A 20,253-nucleotide genomic window follows, 5' to 3' on the forward strand; every position below is an offset into this window, starting at 1 on the left:
GTTATCTGACAATTACATATTACTCTGCACATGAATTGTTGTCTCAAATTGCTATTTTACTCTGATATTATGATTTAAATGTTTTAAAATATGTGTTAATATATCTCTTACCCTCCCACCTCCCAGAACAGACTTTGTATACTTTATTGTAGCTCCTAAAACACTTACTGTCATCCTTTGTAGAACCCCTGTAATGCTTTTTGAATAAATGAATGTATTAAGTGACAATTCCATTTTAAATTACCAGTGAACCATAAATTATTCCAGGCGGATAAGCATATCTTTTTTTAAGACCATTCCAGCCTTAGCTTGGGCATGCTCTTTTGTGATTAATTTGAATCCTTTTTATTGCACTCTAGTGTAACTGTTCTTAAAGAGAGGTGCTACTTATTCTCTCCGTACTTCTTAAACACTTCCTATGCTTTTCCTTATCTTATTCCATCATTATGGTTGTTCTCCCAGCTCTGTTATTTGTCCTCTGTTCTCCTGATACATTCATCCTCTTGGCAAGTTTATCTACTATCTGGTTTCAACTATGATTTCCTTGTAGTTACTTCCCAGATCTACCTTTCCAGTTCTGTCCTGTGGACCTTATTAGTACAATGTTGTCACAATGGGTGGACTATCACTTGGGCATATTTCAATTACCTAAAAATCAATGTTTTATAAAAGAAATGTATTATTTTTTCTACCACCCAGCCTCCCTACTCTTTCTAATATCCTTCTCCATTCTTGCCGTTTGTGCATACTTCCATCATCCAAGTCTCCTGGGCCTTGGGATCTTCTTTCTCACTCCATTCTTCTTCAGCCTTCATGTGCAGTCTATCCCCAAATCCTGTCGAATGTCTCCTTGGAATGTGTTTGAGAGTCAATTCCTCCTCCGTGTGGCCTCTTATCTAGGCCTAAATAATAGATTACTTCTAGATTACTGCCACAGCTTCCTAATTACTTTCCCTGGTATTATTGGTAATGATGATAATAATGATAATTTTAATATAAATGCCTACTATTTATTAATTAGTGTATGCTTGGCTAGGCATTGTAATAATGTACTTTATGAAGATTATCTCATTTGATTCTCACAACAACCAGATGAAGTATATATTACTATTCACATTTTAGAGACAAAAACATCTGTGGCTCAGAGGGGTCGCATAACTTGCCTATGGCCTCATAGGTAATGAGTTGAAAAAACTGGGGTTTTAACTTTGAAAGCCATGCATCAGTAACAAATACCCTGCATATCACTGCTGGACTAGTGTACCCTTTTCACTATGCCACTCAGCTGTTCAAGAACACATGGATATTCCCACTGTCTACAAGAAGAATGAACTAACTCCTTTATCTGATTCTAAGGCCTTCCATGATCTTATACCACCATATCTCTCCAGTCTTATTTCTCATGACTCTCAATATCTACCCATTGCTCCATCCAGGCTGACTTGATCATTGTTTCCCACTCTCTCCCCAATGCTCAGTTCTGCTTAATGATTTCCTCTAGACCTGCGATACCCTTCCCTCAGCTCTTCAAATCCTGCCTATACTTTTAAGGTCCAGTTCATACCCTACTTCTCCATGAAGCCTTCTCAAAATAGTCCAACATACAAAGAGATCTTGTTTCTTTTCTTAACTGTTCTGCCAGTTATTGTGTGTACCGTAACACTTAGCACTCCATGATGTACTCTTATGATACTTTGTAGTATGAGATGATTCAAGGGAACTTTTCAAGTTTAGTAAAATTTGCCTTTGATACCCATTCTTTTCTTCTTACCTCCTCACCATTTTCCTGCATCTAGTATCTTCAAGTTCTTCTCTGAATTTCTTAAGTCCTTACCCCTACCCAAATGCTGACATACCCTGCCCAGACTGCTTTTAGGTCTTCCCAGCTAGAAATAACCTGTCAGTCATCGACCTCTCATAATGTCTTTTATTTAAACTCAGCTAGATAGGTATAAAGAACCTATGTAACGGTATTTGTGATTGTCCATCTTTCTGAAAGGGTTGGATTTGAGTGGTAATTGCTTGTGAAACCATGTCTGCTTTGGTTGTTGGAATTTCAGAAAGTTGAGAGTGTGGAGTATGGCAGAGGGAAATAAAAGATCTCAGGGGGTGGGGAAGGGAATATATTGGGGCAGGTAAATATTCCTGGAATCCAGTAAAACATATCATATAGGTCACCTCCAATTCTGCCAGAGTATAAAGTTGGATCTGGCTGCAGTGTCTTCAGGTTTTTCCTCTACAGCAGTAGTTCTGCCTGTGACCTGCAGCTATGAGGTATTATATAAGCATGCTTACCAAGAACTGTCTTGAGATTTAAATAAATGATTTCTTAAAAATGCATACATATAATTTTTCAGATTCATGTGTAGGCTTTATTTAAATACAAATGAATTTAAGAGCATAACTGAATTCATAGCAGCTTTTGATTATTTATTGATTTTCATAATCAGTGAACACTAAAAGTATAATTGATATGAGCAGATCCACAAAATATTGTGATGTTTTACAAGGATCCTTTTAAAAGGATCTATAGCTAGAGGTCTATCAGAAACTCTTGGAGGGCAAAGACTGTATCTTCTACTTTGTTTACATTTCCCAGAACATGCTACAACACCAGTACAACAGGGCTTTGAGACTCTTGAATGAATGATAGAAGGAAGATGTTGGATGAGGAATTTCTATTTTTATGTCCTAGTCCCTTCGTTTGTCAAATAAGAGTTTTAGATTAGGTGATTGATATCTGAGTTTCTTTCTAGCTGGTAGCACATCCTAGGTTGGTATATACTTGGATATAATCCAAATGCTTAACAGGTTCCTTGGCACTAGGGAAGGTTTGAGAGAAGCTGGCTTTTCCTAGTATGACTCTTGGTATCCACTGGAACTTGGTTTATTCATTCCCCGAAGTGTTATGAATCACAGAAAATTGATGAAAGGTTTTAGAAGTTTTCTGAGTTTTCACTACACCGCTCTATTGTTTGGAGTGACCAGTTAAAGGTAAGCCACAGATTAATTTACTGGCAATCGGTGACTTGTGAATTATCCTTCTCTGTGGAATAAGGCCTCAACCTTCTCCTTAAGCACAGAGTCTCAAGAGTTCAAAGTATTACTATCTCTCTGATAATGGGAACCATTCAGTTAGAGGGGGAGTAGAAGAAAATGACTTCTCACAGGTGTGGTTTTATCTTGCCTAGCCACAGCACTACATTAAGTGGTCACCACTCTCTAATTTTGGTATGGAAAATAACTTCTTGTTCATCTGACAAAGGCAGCAGCTCTGACCAAGTAGTATCTTTCGTTTCTCCCTTACTTTCTAATAGCTAGTTACAATCCAGATTCTGTATCTCATTATCTATATGATCTTCGGCAAGTACTTTTACTGTTCGGAATCTGTTTCCTTTTCTGTAAAACTAGTCTAGTATTGAAAGGATTAGAAATAGTGGCATATTAAAATGCCTAGAGAAGTATCAGGCATATAATATGCATTCAGTAAATGGAGTTGTCACTGTTATTCCCTTTTTTTTTTTCTCCTTTACTTTTTTTTACTTCCCTTGCCTCTTATCTCTGTCTTGAGAAATGAGCTTTACCTACTTAGAACAGACTTACCTGGCAAGTGGAAATATCAGCCTCTCATCCTGGGTATCTAGTTTTCCCCTGGACTCTTTCCCCTTGTAATTTGGGATTTCAGGCTTGAAACTAGGGCACTAACTGTGAGTGCTTGATGGCAAGTAACAGTTTGGGAAGCAGTTAATCCCAGGCCCATTGCTGCTTCTCAGTGGGCTCAGTCCAGGGGATCTGGGCTAGGAATTGGATCTCATGTGGGTTGTCGCTGCATAGTTATTTCTGAATCTTCTAGATTTACAAATCATTTGGTACCCAGCTGTTATGCTACGTGATTCAGAGTTATGGGTGCCTTGCTTCAAACGCTTGTCAGCAGTTTCTTCTGTGTGATTGCCTTGTGATTCAGTTGTTTTCGGGGTGCTGTGCATCTCCTCACATTCATTTGGACTGTGCCTCCCCCACCTTCTGTCATGGAACAGATGAGTCAGTGTCTAATGGTGCCGGCTTGCCATCCAATTACTTTGTTTCCTCTGGTGGGTGGGCACCAGAGAAGATGGTGCTGGTTCATAGAGGGGGCTGCCTGTCCTGTTGCCAAACTGCTCTGAGAAGGGGGAAACGAATGGCCACATTTCCCAGAATGAATATTCAGGAAGCATTCAGGATAGACAAGGCCAAGGAAAAGGGCATTCTTGTTCAGTAGGTGGCAGTGTGGTCTGGCTTGATGAAGCACAACAAATTCTTGCATGTATTTGCAGTGCTTTACTCTGATGCCTTTGACAGCTCTGCTTGAGATTTTTATTCTGAGTATTTTAGTACCTTTTGTCAAGTGCTCTTTTCTCAAAAAACAACCCCCCCCAAAAAAACCCACTTCATTTCTTTAGAAACTTCTCTTGGTAGTGGGTGGCATGTGTTTGTGGCAAGTACTGTGATCTGAAGCTTTGGGGAGCTCAGTGGCTAATTGCTTAGTTGGAAATCTAGCCAGGTAGGCTGGACTTCTGTTTCCTAGCTGTGGTGGTGGGAGTTCTTTCCTAATGGATGCAGTCGTTATTTCACTGACATTAGCAGTGGGGAACACTTTTCTGCAGCCCCTAGAGCTGACTGGTTTCTCTGTTGGGGAGGGAGGGTTCTGAGACCCAGTGTGTCACCTCTCTCAGGGCCCATTCAGCCTTCAGGGAATAGCACACTTGGTCTGGATGAGTTGGGACTGCGATAGCATGATGTCCTCTGTCCAGCTGAGCACTGAGACAAATCCTATACTCTGTTTTTGTACCTTGCCTCCCACTGCAAAGCCCTTTACCAGAATGGCTTATTTCTCAACAAAAGTAAAAATCTTTGAAAAGCTTTGTTTTTAAGTAAGAAGCCTACTCTCCAGCATGAGGCCTGAGCAGGAAGAAGAAAGTATGTCTAACTAGGCCACAGGCAATGTCATCCTTGGGAAGATTGGTGGCTGTTTGGCTGGGATTGAAAAGCCTGAGCAAGGGCTTGGATTCGCTGGTCTCCCTGTTTCAGAATTATAGATACTCTATCTTGAGGAGGCTGAGTTTGAGACCTTAGAGTCTCTGTTTATGTGCCTCTGTTCCTTCTCTGCCATGCTGCGGCCCATGTGTGTGTAGATGTGTGCACGTGAGCTCCAGGAAGCCAGGGTGGGATCGTAGATGTTGAGCAAGGACCCCTTTCACCTCAGACAGGAATAGGAGATTCTCAAAGTATATACAGTTGATTCTTGTTATTCATGGTAGTTATGTTCTATAAAGTTGCCACAAACACTGAATTAGGTTAGGTTAGGTTCCTGTGAGCTGATTTGTCAACTGATCAATACATAACCTGGTTTTATATGTGTCTATTTAAAGACACCTTATTTAATATATATTGTTGATTCATTAACATTGAACTCATAGCCAACAGCACAGTATATAACTCATGCCTGAATGAAGCTTATCTAACACACGTATTTTCTCCATAAGGCTCATTGAAGCCTCTTGCACTTAGAAACACCAGACAGCACTTCAGTACTGTCCTTGGGAGCCATTTTAAATAGTGAAATCATCAAGAAAAAATACAAAAATGTGGCACTAAATAAACTGTGAAAAGGACACTTGTTTAAGGCAGAGGATTCCCTTGTTCCATCTCAACTGGAAATGTGCACACTGTGGAAATTCAAAACTTTCTCCACGCTGCACATTTGCATGCCCATGAATTACTGTGGAAACACCATGAGTATTGATCTAGGGATTACAAATACATTTTAGGGAGAGGCAATTTTGCAAATATGGAATTCATGAATATTGAGGATCAAATGTATCTGCCCGATGATAGGTCCACAGCATTTTCTGTATTTTAGCTGTTAGAATTCTTCATCTTATCCACATTCCTCCATTATGGTAAACCAGGCTGATATGAATTAGGTGATGGTCAGTTAATCAGATCATGAGGACTGGATTCTAAGCAACTAACTAGGGTGAGCAGACTTTTTCAAATAGCATTGATCTGTTGGTTTTTCATATATATTAGTTAGCAATTCATTGGTTAGCAATTCTATGGACTAGGTAGGTAGACTTAAAGATAGAGTTGGAGTAAAAAAATTCAAATCACATTCTGAAACTCAAGCAAACTACCACTTTACATATATATACTTGAGTTTTGGTGTTTAAGGTCAAAGTTGTAATTTGAATTCAAAAGGTAAGGATGATGCCCTGAACCTAAATGGTCAACCTGATGACCTCTAGTAAGCCAGAAGGCCTTCCTGTTCTTCTCTTCTTTGTACAAGGAAAACAAAAGCACAAAACTGGCTTATCTGTTGATGATCAATAAAAGAAAATACTTCTACTAGCAAGACATTTATGACTTCCCAAGATAACCCCATTCTCCTGATGGACTATAACAACCCTGAGAAAAATCTTTATTATTTTTAGTTAATATCTGACACCCTACAGCTTCTGCCCCTAGAGCCAAATAGATTCTTAGAATAATATCTCTTCCGCATGATTACCCTTTAAACATCTTAAGGTAGCACTGAAGTCATTTATTTATCTTTTCCTCCATTAATTCATTCATCCATTTATTCAACATATATTTATTGAGAACCTACTATATTGGTAGGTGTTGTGGTAGAAAGTGGGGATATATGGGTGATTAAAAGACACATAATCCCCGAGTTCATGGATCTTATGTCCACCTAAGTTTTTTTCTCTTCATGATGAATATCTTTAGTTTCTTGAACTTTTCCACATGTGGCATAGTTTGGAATCCCCTCATGGCCTTGGTCATCTTCCTCTGTACATGCTATCAGTTTCTCCCTGGGGGTGTGGGTCTTGAATCAGGAGTGATCTGACAAATGATTGGCATATCTGGGTTCAAATAGCAACTGTGTGTCTTACTGTGTTATATTGAGTAAGGTATTTAACCTCTCTGGACCCCCATTTCCTCTTCTATAAAATGGGAAGAATAATAATTGCCGGGATGTTTGTGAGGATTAAACAAGATAATATACATAAAAATACTTAGCATAGTACCTGGCATGTAAGTGCCTAATGAAGCAGAAAACATTATTCATATTTGTTAAACTGCCTTAGGTGGCATTAGCATGTTTGGCAGACACATTCCACTGTTATTGCCTCCTGAGGTTGCAATCACCCTAAACCCCCAAGTCATTTTTGTCTTCCTGGGAAATTACTTCTGTCTTCTAGAGCTGTGCTCAGATGTCAGTCCTCTATCAACCTTGTTGAGACGCATTTTGACCAACTCTGTCTGTTTGACTGGCTTATGTGTCATGTTCCTGAAAGATGGATGTAATTTCAGTGCCAGGATCCATGTCCTTGACTTGACTTTTCTTTATCTCTGGGTTTGCTATGAATATGGAAATGTGGCTTGTGGCATCCCTCAGCTTTAGAGTCTTTTCTATGTAGATGAACAGATTATAAATATAACACTTCAAGCAATTGGGGGAAAATGTTGCCCATTCTATTTGTGCCTTGCTTTATTACATTTAGTCAGTCTTTGATAAATATACCTTTACAAGATGATTGTTGAACAAAATGAATCCCATTTCTTAATGTGATGCATTTAATGATGGCTTGGCTGCCTTTGCCTGCTCCATCATTTTATTCTTGGAATTTACCTGGACTGCTATTTATTATTTTATTTCTTGGATGCACACAAAAACACACGTATAACTTTTTCCCTCCCCTCACTGTTCTCCAGAAATCTTTGGCAATAATTCAGAGGAATTATTAAGGAATCATGAGTGGGAATGGGGGTGGAGAGAGGATTTGAGTTGTGGCTTATATAGATTACATGAATGAATATAACCCTATGGACAAGGATTTTTTTCACTGTTCCTGAGCCAGACATAAATCAGGAGCATAGGAACCAGGGAACTGGGGTGTTAGACGCTGTTTGAGCACCCTGGTGTGAGAGAAAGCAGTACAGAAGATGAAACAGTGGAGGTTAGAAAGGAGATCCAGAAATAAAGCTCATTTAATTACTTAGGGCCTGTCCAATCTTAGACCTGGGCAAGGGGTGCTACTGCCCTGGGCTCCATGCTCTAAAAGGTCCATACTCTGGCCCTCCTTTGGCCGCCCCTCTCCATAGGAAGAGGACTTAGTGCTGCCAATGTGTTCCCCTTTAGGCCTGAAGGAAACTGTGGAAGGGAGTATAGTCTAGGGTTGCCAGATAAAATGTATGACACCCTATATTTCTGTTTGCTGAATCTGACAACCCTAGTATAGTCAGAACTTGGATTTGGGGGCTGGAATATCTACATGCATGTGTGCAAGGCCCTGCACTCTGTAGAACAGAGCTTGGAGTGGGAAGAGAAGGGAGCAGGCCAGTGACCTGGGGCCACTGACATATTCTGGTGCAGAGCTCTGGGGAATCTGAGAATTCAAAATTTGAACCTGGCCTTCAAAGTTATGAATTATATTTTTCAAGGTAGGAGGAGAGAACATATTTTATTTAACTTCTTAAATTTTGATTTATATTTTTAAAATGTGTAGACGCCTGGTATGTGGGCCTCCATTTGTGCTCTTGTCTCAGCCTCCACAAATACTAGTGGAGGGCCTTTAATAATGGCAACAGATTACCAAATCAAGCTCTGTGCCGTATACTTTAGATCCAAAATTGTATTTAATCCTCATAACAACTCTGAGAATTTTGCACTGTAAGTGTTCCCATTTAATGGATAAGGAAACTGAGGTTCAGTGAATTGAGATAGCTTATCCAAGGTCAAAGAGAGAGTGAATGGCAGAACTGAGATTAGACCTCAAACCTTAGTCTATCTGGATGCATATAATGAGCTTTGGATCTAGACTGCTTGAGTCAGAATCCTGCCTCTGATACTTGCTAGCACTTTGATCTTGCCTCAGTTTCTTGAGCTGTAAAATGTAGGGATATATGTGATAATAACAGGCCAGGGATCATTGGGGGCTGGGGGGGTCATCTTTGAAAGCTGCCTACCAAAAGCATGTGGCATTATGCCAGCGTGTATGAGGCTCCATAGGATAAACGTGATGCGTCTTCTTGGAGAGGCAGTTTTACTTACGTGGCAAATGCAACTTAATGTCAAAATGCAGCTGCACTATGTAATAGATGGCAAAATTCACACAGATTAAAAATAAATAAAAGCATGAAATTCTAAAGATGTCTTATGTTTGTGGTCACTGCTTTGACTGTACTGCCTTCCTGCCTTCTGTCGATTCTACTGCACTGATTTTCAGATCACAGAAAAAAAGATTCATTTTGAAAAGGCTTGTTGTTAGGGTGTATGCATTTTCTCTATGTGCCCCAGCGTTCTGTTCCTTCTGGAAGAAGCTGAGCTAGTCATCTCTGTTGCCTCACTGCTGTAAGATTTGAGGGAGGTCAGGGAAATACAGTGTCCAGTGCAATGGTCTTCAACCTTGGCTGCATATTAGAATCACCTTGGAAATTTTTGAAAAAAAGAATGATGAGGTTTGAGCCTCATCTCCAGAAATTGTTGTTAACAAATAATGTCTAGGAGAAGTTATATCACATGTTAACTATGTGTTTATTAGAATGATGGAGGGGTTGATTTGCTTGTGCTCTTGTTGCCTTTCACCACTGATAATAATGTTAGTTAACATTTCATGTACTTATGATATGCCTGGCAGGTGCTGTACTAGGAGCTTTGTGTGTCGTACCTTCCTCAATCGTCACAAAAATATTATTATCCCCATTCTGCAGACAAGGAACTTGAAGCTGTGTTAAGTAAACGGTTCAAGATTACAAAGCTCACAAGCAGTAGATAATTGTAGCAAATACTTATATAATGCTCACTGTGTGACATTCACTCTCCCAAGCATGATTTATAGGATCATTTAATCTTCACAGCAGCCCAATGGGAGTACTATTGTTATTGCTGTTTGACAGATGTGGAAACTAAGGCACAGAGAGATTAAGTGATTTGAGTCCAAGATCACACAGAATATAACAGAGCCACTATTTAAGCATAGGCTATCACAGGGTGTTTTCAGAATCCACCCTTCTAACCACCTTGCATACTGTTTCTTGTATAATAGTCAAACCCACGTAACTTGAATCAGAATCTAAACCAACTGCCATGCTACACTGCCTCAAAATACTGGTAGCTAGTATTTACTGAGCTGTCTTGACATGATGGACACAAAGTAAGGCCTTCATTTTGATCATCTTATTTAATCTTTATGATAGCCCTGCTATATTAGTACACAATAGAAGCAGGTAGTAAAGCCTACCAACCATATCTGGCAGGTTCCAAAGGCCAACTTACCTCCTACCCACGGCTCAAAGAATCTGCCTCCAGAGATTGAGTTCTTGGCCTCCCTCTCTACTATTTAACTATGAAACCTTAAGTAATTAACACAGCGCTTCATATGTTTGGAAAGAGTTATTATTCTTTTTCAGCCCCCTTTTTTTTCTTCCGGGCTAGATATTCTCAGTCATTTCCACTCTGCCTCTTATGACTTGGTTCCTAGACTCTTCCCAATCCTGGTTTCTCTTGCTAGTTTAATGTTTCTCATTGGGGATGGATGCTGTTTATATTTTAGACAAGAAAGTTCTGTATACATGTAGGATCCTTTTGCACATTTGCAAGATTTTTAGCATCTCTGGCCCTTACCCAATGGATGATAGTGGTTCTCCTGAGTCATTGTGACTACCCCAAATACCCCCAACACATTTTCATATGCTCACTGGGGGCACTACTGCCTCTAGATAAGAATAAGCATAACCAAACCCAGAATCCTATGAAGAAGAACAGCTCTATTTTTTGGATCAATTGCCTATTGCAGCCTATTTATTGGCTTTGTAATGACTGATAGTACATTTCTCTTAATGCAGTTATATTGGCAGTTTTGAGGAGCCACAGCACTCTGTTGACTCAACAGAATTTGTTAACAGAAACTTCTAAAACATTTTCGTGTGTCAGATCTCCCTGTCTTGAACCTATACATTTGATTTTTGGGACACAAGTGTGGTACTTTATTCCTATTCTGTTTTGACTCCTTATGTCTTGATTCTGTCAACCAGTGTATTTGCTCTTCTTTTAAACTACTTGTCACCTGGAATTTTGACCAACAGGCTCTCTATATCTTCATTCCAGTTACTGATTACCATGTTGTATAGGATTGGGTGAAGGTTGACATTGAGCCTTTTGGCAGTGTCAGTTAAGGTTGCACCTCACTGTATTGTTATCTAGACATTCTGCATTTCTTTATCTTGCCCATAAGGATATCATGGAATTCCTTTTTAAAAATTCCTTGAAACAATCAAGAATCACTCCGGCCACAGATTTCCTTTGATCTACCACCTCAAAGTACTTTGCGTGTAGCTATCAACTCTAAGGGTCATTATTTTATAGGTCAGTTCTATTAGCAGTTAGAAATGGAAATGGAAATAAGAAATTTGATACGCGATTTAGGGTTTAGTGATTTTATTGCTTCCAACATTCATGAGTAATATCAAGATGAACCTTACCTGCCAGGTCTGTACTTGGAATCAGTCCCAGTTTTGGATGGATTCTCTGACTTCAGGGCACAGGAGAAGGGTTGTAATTCCCCTCACCCCAAATTGCTCACTAAATCCAGAAACGCTTTCAATAGGAGATGACAGAGCCTGTCATTTGACAGTGAGAGAGGCCTTGAAATTTACCCACTGCTGGGAAAAGAACACAGTGTCCTATCCTAATAGAGGTATTAATGACACTGCAGTTTTTTTAAAATAATAAAAGTAAATATTGTTTATTGTTGAAAACGTGCAGAATATAGGAAAGACAAATGTAAATGTATACCTCATTCATAATCCCACTACTCAGGGATGCCACTGTGAACACTGCCTGGTTTATATATGTATCGCTGCATAATTAGAATCCTGCAGTTTGTTTTATGGGAGCAGAATTTGATAAAAGGAGGGGAGAGAGGATGAAGACACTGGTTACCTGTTCAAGATAGATTTTAGAGGGTAGGCAAGCAGGAAGAACAAAGTACAGAAACGAGAGACTGAGACCATAGAATGTTTCTCTGTTTGGCAGTCAGGCCTTGGATCAGTTCTGTCCTCTACCAAATTTCTGTGGAGACTGAAATTTCTACCTTTTGGAATTACTTTTTGAAGGTGTTTTCAAAACGTGCCTCTTCTCTGGTTAGAGGTGTCTGTTTATCTGATTCTGACCTGCAGTCACCTAGCAGAGAGCAGATTTTGAAGCCAGAGGGCTTCCTGAAAAGCCAGGGGACAAGCAGCAGGAGGACAGTGAATACTTGGGGTGGGGGCTGGGAGCCCAAAGGGGTTACAGGGATACAGTAAGAGGAGCAGCTGGGTTGCTGAACACCCACATTTATCTAATTAGCGATTTCAGGCTTTTGCCCAGAGCGTGTCTGTCCATATGGCTAGAACTGGCACCCCTCATCCCATTTGGACACAGATCTAGGCCTGGAAGCCCCTCTAACCCTTTCAGGTGTTCTCTGCCTTCAGTTTTTCTCTAGTTTGCATTTTTGCTTTTGCAAGCTTCTGTACAATGCTTTATTGGCGATGTGGTTTTTGCATCCTTCTCTAGAGACTGGACATTGTTGAATTTAGCTGTACTTCTTGTGGTACATGCAGCATTAATCTGCCTGTGTGTCTTTTTCCTTTTTTCCCTTCCCTTTGAAGTTTGAAGTTGGTCTGCTGGCTGAGTGGCAGAGAGGGTTCTTCCATCCTTTTTTTTTTTTGAATTTTATTTTACTTATTTTTTATATAGCAGGTTATTATTTATCTATTTTATACATATTAGTGTATATATGTCAATCCCAATCTCCCAATTTATCCCACCACCACCCCTCACCCCGCCACGCCACTTTCCCCCCTTGGTGTCCATACGTTTGTTCTCTACATCTCTGTCTCTATTTCTGCTCTGCAAACCAGTTCATCTGTACCATTTTTCTAGGTTCCACATATATGCGTTAATATACGATATTTGTTTTTCTCTTTCTGACTGACTTCACTCTGTATGACAGTATGTAGATCCATCCACGTCTCTACAAATGACCCAATTTCGTTCCTTTTCATGGCTGAGTAATATTCCATTGTATATATGTACCACATCTTCTTTATCCATTCGTCTGTCAATGGGCATTTAGGTTGCTTCCATGACCTGGCTGTTGTAAATAGTGCTGCATTGAACACTGGGGTGCATGTGTCTTTTTGAATTATGGTTTTCTCTGGATATATGCCCAGTAGTGGCATTGCTGGGTCATATGGTAATTCTATTTTTAGTTTTTTAAGGAACATCCATACCGTTCTCCATAGTGGCTGTATCAATTTACATTCCCACCAGCAGCGCAAGAGGGTTCCCTTTTCTCCACACCCTCTCCAGCATTTGTTGTTTGTAGATTTTCTGATGATGTCCATTCTAACTGGTGTGAGGTGATACCTCATTGTAGTTTTGATTTGCATTTCTCTAATAATGAGTGATGTTGAGCAGCTTTTCATGTGCTACTTGGCCATCTGTATGTCTTCTTTGGAGAAATGTCTATTTAGGTCTTCTGCCCATTTTTGGATTGGGTTGTTTGTTTTTTTAATATTGAGCTGCATGAGCTGTTTATATATTTTGAAGATTAATCCTTTGTCTGATGATTCGTTTGCAAATATTTTCTCCCATTCTGAGGGTTGTCTTTTCATCTTGTTTGTAGTTTCCTTTGCTTTGCAAAAGCTTTTAAGTTTCATTAGGTCCCATTTGTTGATTTTTGTCTTTTTTTTTTTTTTGCGGTACTCAGGCCTCTCACTGTTGTGGCCTCTCCCGTTGCGGAGCACAGGCTCTGGACGCGCAGGCTCAGCGGCCATGGCTCATGGGCCCAGCCGCTCCGCGGCATGTGGGATCTTCCCAGACTGGGGCATGAACCCGTGTCTCTTGCATCGGTAGGCGGACTCTCAACCACTGCGCCACCAGGGAAACCCTGGTTTTTGTTTTTATTTCCATTACTCTAGAAGGTGGATCAAAAACGATCTTTCTGTGATTTATGTTAAAGAGTGTTTTTCCTATGTTTTCCTCTAAGAGTTTTACAAGGTCTGGGCTTACATTTAGGACTCTCATCCATTTTGAGTTTATTTTTGTGTATGGTGATAGAGAGTGTTCTAATTTCATACTTTTACATGTACCTGTCCAGTTTTTCCAACACCACTTATTGAAGAGACTGTCTTTTCCCCATTGATTATCCTTGCCTCCTTTGTCATAGATTAGTTGACCATAGGTGCATGGGTTTATATCTGGGCTTTCTATCCTGTTCCATTGATCTATACTTCTGTTTCTGTGCCAGTACCATATTGTCTTGATAACTGTAGCTTTGTAGTATTGTCTTAAGGAGACTGACTTCTCCTGCTCTGTTTTTTTCCCTCAAGACTGCTTTGGCTATTCAGGGTCTTTTGTGTCTCCATGCAAATTTTAAGAGTTTTTGTGCTAGTTCTGTAAAAAATGCCACTGGTAATTTGATAGGGATTGCATTGAATCTGTAGATTGCTTTGGGTAGTATAGTCATTTTGACAATATTGATTCTTCCAATCCAAGAACATGGTATATCTCTCCATCTGTTTGTGTCATCTTTGATTTCTTTCATCAGTGTCTTACAGTTTTCTGAGTACAGGTCTTTTACTGATTTAGGTAGCTTTATTCCTAGGTATTTTATTCTTTTTGTTGCAATAGTGAATGGGATTGTTTCCTTAATTTCTCTTTCTGATCTTTTGTTGTTAGTGTATAGGAATGCAAGAGATTTCTGTGCATTAATTTTGTATCCTGCAACTTTACCAAATTCATTGATTAGCTCTAGTAGTTTTCTGGTGGCATCTTTAGGGCTCTCTATGTATAGTATCATGTCATCTGCAAACAGTGACAGTTTTACTTCTTCTTTTCCAGTTTGTATTCCTTGTATTTCTTTTTCTTCTCTGATTGCTGTGGCTAAAACTTCCAAAAGTATGTTGAATAATAGTGGTGAGAGTGGGCATCCTTGTCTTGTTCCTGATCTTAGAGGAAATGCTTTCAGTTTTTCACCCTTGAGAATGATGTTTGCTGTGGGTTTGTCCCATATGGCCTTTATTATGTTGAGGTAGGTTCCCTCTATGCCCAATTTCTGGAGAGCTTTTATCATAAATGGGTGCTGAATTTTGTGAAAAGCTTTTTCTGCATCTACTGAGATGACCATATGGTTTTTATTCTTCAATTCGATAATATGGTGTATCACATTGATTGATTTGCGTGTATTGAAGAATCCTTGCATCCCTGGATAAACCCCATTTGATCATGGTGTATGATCCTTTTAATGTGTTGTTGGATTCTGTTTGCTAGTATTTTGTTGAGGATTTTTGCATCTGTATTCATCAGTGTTATTGGTCTATAATTTTCTTTTTTTGTAGTGTCTTTGTCTGGTTTTGGTATCAGGGTGATGGTGGCCTCATAGAATGAGTTTGGGAGTGTTCCTTCTTCTGCAGTTTTTTGGAAGAGTTTGAGAAGGATGGGTGTTATCTCTTCTCTAAATCTTTGATAGAATTCACCTGTGAAGCCATCTGGTCCTGGACTTTTATTTGTTGGAAGATTTTTAATCACAGTTTCAATTTCATTACTTGTGATTGTTCTGTTCATATTTTCTCTTTCTTCCTCGTTCATTCTTAGAAGGTTATAACTTCCTAAGAATTTGTCCATTTCTTCCAGGTTGTCCATTTTATTGGCATAGAGTTGCTTGTAGTAGTCTCTCATGATCCTTTGTATTTCTGCAGTGTCAGTTGTTCCTTCTCCTTTTTCATTTCTAATTCTATTGATTTGAGTCTTCTCCCTTTTTTCTTGATGAGTCTGGCTAATGGTTTATCAATTTTGTTTATCTTCTCAAAGAACCGGCTTTTAATTTTATTGATCTTTGCTGTCGTTTGCTTCATTTGTTTTTCATTTATTTCTGATCTTATCTTTATGATTTCTTTCCTTCTGCTAACTTTGGGTTTTTTTTGCTCTTCTTTCTCTAATTGCTTTAGGTGTAAGGTTAGGTTGTTTATTTGAGATGTTTCTTGTTTCTTAAGGTAGGATTGTATTGGTATACACTTCCCTCTTAGAACTGCTTTTGCTACATCCCATAGGATTTGGATCGTCATGTTTTCACCGTAATTTGTCTCTATGTGTTTTTTGATTTCCTCTTTGATTTCTTCAGTGATCTCTTGGTTATTTAGTAATGTATTATTTAGCCTCCATGTGTTTGTGTTTTTTATGTTTTTTTCCGTGATTGATTTCTAATCTCATAGGGTTGTGCTCGGAAAAGATGCTTGATATGATTTCAGTTTTCTGAAATTTACCAAGGCTTGATTTGTGACCCAAGATATGATCTGTCCTGGAGAATGTTCCATGTGCACTTGAGAAGAAAGTGTAATCTGCTGTTTTTGGATGGAATGTCCTATAAATATCAACTAAATCTATCTAGTCTATTGTGTCATTTAAAGCTTGTGTTTCCTTATTAATTTTCTGTCTGTATGATCTGTCCATTGGTATACGTGAAGTTAAAGTCCCCCACTATTACTGTGTTACTGTCAGTTTCCTCATTTATAGCTGTTAGCAGTTGCCTTATGTATTGAGGTGCTCTGATGTTGGGTGCTTATATATTCTTGGATTGATCCCTTGATCATTATGTAGTGTCCTTCCTTGTCTCTTGTAACGTTCTTTCTTTTAAAGTGTATTTTATCTGATATGTATATTGTTACTCCAGCTTTCTTTTGATTTCCATTTGCATGGAATATCTTTTTCCATCCCCTCACTTTCAGTCTGTATGTGTCCCTAGGTCTGAAGTGGGTCTCTTGTAGACAGCATATATATTGGTCTTGTTTTTGTATACATTCAGCCAGCCTGTGTCTTTTGGTTGGAGCATTTAATCCATTCACATTTAAGGTAATTATTGATATGTATGTTACTCTTACCATTGTCTTAGTTGTTATGGTGTGTTGGGTTTGTTTTTGTAGGTCCTTTTCTTCTCTTGTGTTTCCCACTTAGAGAAGTTCCTCTAGCATTTGTTGTAGAGCTGGTTTTGTGGTGCTGAATTCTCTTAGCTTTTTCTTGCCTGTGAAGGTTTTAATTTCTCTGTCGAATCTTAATGAGATCCTTGCGGGGTAGAATAATCTTGGTTGTAGGTTCTTCCCTTTCATCACCTTAAACATATCATGACAGTCCCTTCTGGCTTGTAGAGTTTCTGCTTAGAAATCAGCTGTTAACCTTATGGGATTTCCCTTATATGTTATTTGTCATTTTTCCTTTCAATATTTTTTCTTTGTCTTTATTTTTTGTCATTTTGATTACTTTGTGTCTCAGTGTGTTTCTCCTTGGGTTTATCCTGCTTGGGACTCTCTGTGCTTCCTGGACTTGGGTGGCTATTTCCTTTCCCATGTCAGGGAAGTTTTCAAGTATAATCTCTTCAAATATTTTCTTGGGTCCTTTCTCTCTCTCTTCTCCTTCTGGGACCCCTATAATGTGAATGTTGTTGCGTTTAATGTTGTCTCAGAGGTCTCTTAGGCTGCCTTCATTTCTTTTCATTCTTTTTTCTTTGTTCTGTTCCGCAGCAGTGAATTCCACCATTTTGTCTTCCCAGTCACTTATCCGTTATTTTGCTATTGATTCCTTCTAGTGTATTTTTCATTTCAGTTATTGTATTGTTCACCTCTTGTTTGTTCTTTAATTCTTTTAGGTATTTTTCTTTAATTCTTCTAGGTGTTTGTTAAACATTTCTTGCATCTTCTTGATATTTGCCTCTATTCTTTTTCTGAGGTCCTAGATCATCTTCACTATCATTATTCTGAATTCCTTTTCTGGAAGGTCGCCTATCTCCACTTCATTTAGTTGTTTTTCTGGGGTGTTATCTTGTTCCTTCATTTGGTACATAGTCATTTGCCTTTTCATTTTGTCTGTCTTTCTGTGAATGTGGTTTTTGTTCCACAGGCTGCAGAACTTTAGTTCTTCTTGCTTCTGCTGTCTGCCCCCTGGTGGATGAGGCTATCTAAGAGGTTTGTGCAAGTTTCCTGATGGGAAGGACTGGTGGTGGGTAGAGCTGGGTGTTGCTCTGGTGGGCAGAGCTCAGTAAAACTTTAATCTGCTTGTCTGCTGATGGGTGGGGCTGGGTTCCCTCCCTGTTGGTTTTTTGCCCTGAGGCGACCCAGCACTGGAGCCTACCCAGCTCTTTGGTGGGGCTGATGGCGGACTCTGGGAGGGCTCACACTAAGGAATACTTCCCAGAACTTCTTCTCCCAGTGTCTTTGTCCCCATGGTGAGCCACAGACCCCCCTCCGCCTCTGTAGGAGACCCTCCAACAGTAGAAGGTAGGCATGGTTCCGTCTCCCCTGGGGTCACTGCTCCTTCCCCTGGGTCCTGATGCACACACTACTTTGTGTTTGCCCTCCAAGAGTGGAGTCTCTGTTTCCCCCAGCCAGGTTGAAGTCCTGCAATCAAATCCCACTAGGCTTCAAAGTCTGTTTCTCTAGGAATTCCTCCTCCCGTTGCCAGACCCAGGTTGGGAAGCCTGACGTGGGGTTCAGAATCTTCACTCCAGTGGGTGGACTTCTGAGGTATAAGTGTTCTGCAGTTTGTGAGTCACCCACCCAGCAGTTACGGAATTTGATTTTATTGTGATTGCGCCCCTCCTACTGTCTCATTGCGGCTTCTCCTTTGTCTTTGGATGTGGGGTATCTTTTTTGGTGAGTCCCAGCGTCTTCCTGTCAATGATTGTTCAGCTGTTAGTTGTGATTCCGGTGCTCTCACAAGAGGGAGTGAGTGCAGGTCCTTCTACTCCGCCATCTTGAATCAATCTCCTGTTCTTCCATTGTTGAGCAGTGCTTGAGGGAACATGATTTGGTCTGCATCTCCTCAGCCCTCAGCCCTCCTCTTCCTTGCTGCAACCCTCTGCTTGTTCAGCTGCCCTGCCTGCTGGGACTGAATTATGGATTCTAGTCAAGGGAGTGACAGGTAAGCCTCAAAGAAGTGAAGTGAAATTAATGGTGAGCCTGGTCTGGAACCCAGGTCTCCTGACCCCAGTCCATGGCTCTTTCTGTGGCACCGTTCTGCTGGGAGCATTCATGGGAATGTTTCTGATGGTGCCATGTTTGTCTTCTATATCTTTTGCCTAGTGGTGCTGCTACCATCAGTATAAGCAGGCAACCAAGAGAGAAGACAGCAGAGATGATAGCACGGGGGATTTATTGACTGGATAGCCATACTTCCTGGACACTTATTTTTTCTCGTATGGGGCATGCTTGCTGCAAAGAAGTCAAGAATTTCAGTTCTCTACCACTTGCTCCCATTTCTCTTTTAATCTGGCTTCATCATAACTATCTTCATCTTATGCCCATACACAGCCTCAGGCTACCACTGGGCTAACGTCCCTGTATTGCTGTTCTCCTTCCCCAGCAGTACCTCAAGTTCCAGTCTTCCTCTTCCCTCTATTTCAAGCAAAATCCTACACACAAAATCAACTTATCTCTTAAGATCACTGTTGTTAAAGAGCCATTAGGAGGTCATGGGTCAATATGTTCATATTATGTGGTTTTTATAATGGGCTACTGGAAGCAATAGCTTACCTGAAGGCATCAGAACCATTCAGAGTACTTGATAACAATATGTACATTACTAGGACCTACCACAGATTTTCTAAATTAGGAACTTAGGGGGTTAGGACCTGAGTGTCTACATTTTGATAAAATTCTTAGGTGATTCTGAAATATACTAATAGTTGAGAATTAATACACTTTGTTGAGCTTAGAATTAAAGCAGGTGCATAAACATGTTAGCAGGTAGCAATGGTCATTGTTGGGCTAGCTCATGATATCTTGCCTTGAAAATTACATTTCATTTGTTACTCCCCCACCCCCTCCCAAATACATACAGTGGACCAGAATCTTTCTCTGAGTCTGGATTTGTCTTCCCAAGAATCTTGGGCTTCTTCTCTTGTATGCTGAAGGTATATGCATAACCTGTGACCTCTGTAATGATTTTTTTTCTGGAAAAAATTCTAATTTCCATGTCTAGCTACACTGCATGATATATTTGATAAATATCTATTGAAAGTACAACTGTGTGTTCCACATGGCAGAATGCACTCTATTTCATCATAACAAGGGAACCCAATTCATTCTTCCATGATTTGAAAGCAGCTATGACATGAAAGAGGGAGATTGGTAGGTAAATGGGAAGTCTTCAAAAGATGACTGTATTTATTTCCCATC

Source organism: Leucopleurus acutus (genome assembly GCF_964270905.1).
Source record: "Leucopleurus acutus genome assembly, chromosome: X".
Lineage (NCBI taxonomy): Eukaryota > Metazoa > Chordata > Mammalia > Artiodactyla > Delphinidae > Leucopleurus > Leucopleurus acutus.